This window comes from Prunus dulcis, chromosome 6 (genome assembly GCF_902201215.1).
Source record: "Prunus dulcis chromosome 6, ALMONDv2, whole genome shotgun sequence".
NCBI lineage: Eukaryota > Viridiplantae > Streptophyta > Magnoliopsida > Rosales > Rosaceae > Prunus > Prunus dulcis.
The window spans coordinates 1,368,656-1,371,106 of NC_047655.1; positions in this window are offsets into that span (position 1 = coordinate 1,368,656).

Consider the following 2,451-nt stretch of genomic DNA (forward strand, 5'->3'; position numbering starts at 1 on the left):
GCCCTCGGGTGTTCTTCTTCGCTGCAAAGAAATAAGGTATTAATGTTAAATAAAAAAAACATTGTCAAATTTCAATATAAAATTAACAATACAAAAGTGTAGTTATACCTGGCTGTGATCCCGAGGCACCAGTACCGTCGGTCGATGTCGTGTCGATGGTGTCGGTGGGCCGGTGCCGCCGCCTAGCACTAGCTGGCTGCGCGACGGATGACGCAGATGACGCAGGCGCCTGGGACGCCCCGGGACCAACCACCACGTGGTCCAGCAAAGCTGGAGCAGTGGCAGCAGATGCCGACTGAGCCGGGGGATCCGAACTCGGTGCAGTCGTCATCGACCTACCACGTCTAATCAAGTCTGACATCTGCACATATAATTTCATTCAGAATTTAAACTAATTAATTAAAAGCATAGCATGACCTAGGGTTTGGAATTTCGGAGTATCCGGGACTCCGATCAACGATCGGTCGAATCCTAAACGATCCTAGAAACACAAAGGTACAACTACGTGAGTTTCAGTTCGATCCAACGGTCCGAACATATCAAACCTGGAAATCGCACAATAGGCGAAATCCGATCAAGACTCAAACGGCAACCAAATTCAAATCCGAGCAAACCTACGCGCTCGTGACAAACAGGGGATTGCTCTGGGACCCAATGCCCCACTGCCACAGTATCCCACCCGCCACCACACGCGCCGGCAGCGCGTGGGTGTCCAAAGCGATAAAATTCGCCGGAAAATTCTAAAAACTAAGGGCCAAGGTTCCTACCCTAGGTTGAAAACATTAATTGGAGCCACTTTTGTTCTCGGACCTACCCCGAAAAATGGCCGGAAGTGGCCGGATTTGACATTCCCAAACCGGCCAAAACCTAGGGTTTTAATTCCTATTTCCTACAGCGAAAATTCAGTAAATCCTAACCAACCATCAGCTAGAGCACAAAAAATAGTCGAGAAATCATACCTCAGGCATTGGAAATGGTGGCCGGAGGAGAGAGAAATTGGCGGCGAAGAATCGGGAAAAACCGAAAATACGCGACGGCAGGGAGGAGGCTGAGGTGACGGCAGGGAGGTGGCTGAGGTACGAACGAAGAGAGAGGGCGGAGGTGGCGGCGGAGAGAGATGGGATTGCGGAGGAGGAAAACCAGAAATGGGGAAGAAGGAGGCTCGGGTCGTTTCTGCAGATTTATTCGACTTTGCGCGACGAATAATAAAATCCGTCGCGCAAAATGGCATTAATGAATCTTGTGTGACGGATATATCGTCACGCAAAATGGCATTAATAAACCTTGCGCGACGGAAATAACTGGCTTCGTCGCGCAAAACACATTTTGGCCGCCAAAATTTTGGGATTTAGGGTTTAGCGGGAGTCTGAAACTGAAGGGTCTGTGCCTTTTGCGCGACGAAGTAAGTAAGCGTCGCGCAATATTATCTTTGCGCGACGGAAATATCTCAGTTCGTCGCGCAAAACACATTCTGGCCGTCAAAATTTTGAGATTTAGGGTTTAGCGGGAGGCTGAAACTGAAGGGTCTGTGCCTTTTGCGCGACGAAGTAAGTAAGTGTCGCGCAATATCTTTCGCGCAAAATGGCATTAATGAACCTTGCGCGACGGAAATAACTCTATTCGTCGCGCAAAACAAATTTTTGGCCAAAATTTTGGGATTTAGGGTTCAGCGGGAGGCTGAAACTGAAGGGTCTGTGCCTTTTGTGCGATGAAGGAAGTAAGCGTCGCGCAATATCTGTCGCGCAAAATGGCATTAATGAACCTTGCGCGACGGAACTAACTGGGTTCGTCGCGCAAAACACTTATGGACGCCAAAATTGTGGGGTTTAGGGTTTGGCTGAAACTGAAGTGTTTTGCCTTTTGCGCGACGAAGTCATGTAATTCGTCGTGCGAGTTCAAGATTGTCATTCGGTTGAAATTTTCGCTAAGTGTTCAGAGGTCGAGGGATTGCGCGACGTTTTTATTCTGTTCGTCGCGCTAGTTCAGAATTTCATTCGGTTGAAATTTTCACTAAGTGTTCAAAGGGGATGGAGGGGTGAACTGTGTGTCCCAGATTGCGCGACGAATAACAGAATATCCGTCGCGCAATCTTTATGACTTTCACTTTGCGCGACGAAAGGAACTTTATTCGTCGCGCAAAACCTAAACCCTAAAATGTAAACCCTAAGCCCTAAGCCCTAAACCCTAAACCTTAAAATAGTTTCAATGATCCAACCGGCAAACTTATTTTTTTATACTTGGAGATCGTATACGCTAAAAATCAAAACGACCAAACATTCAGATATCAGAAAACGGGACAAAATATTTCGACGGTTATAAATGAAAAGTCATGATTTAACGGTTATTTTAATTCCGATTTTGATCATTTTTTACAGCAACATTTGTTGACCCTATATGAATACAATGACTGAATTTGATCTTCAATTTCAGATTTTTACACTAGGGGATACC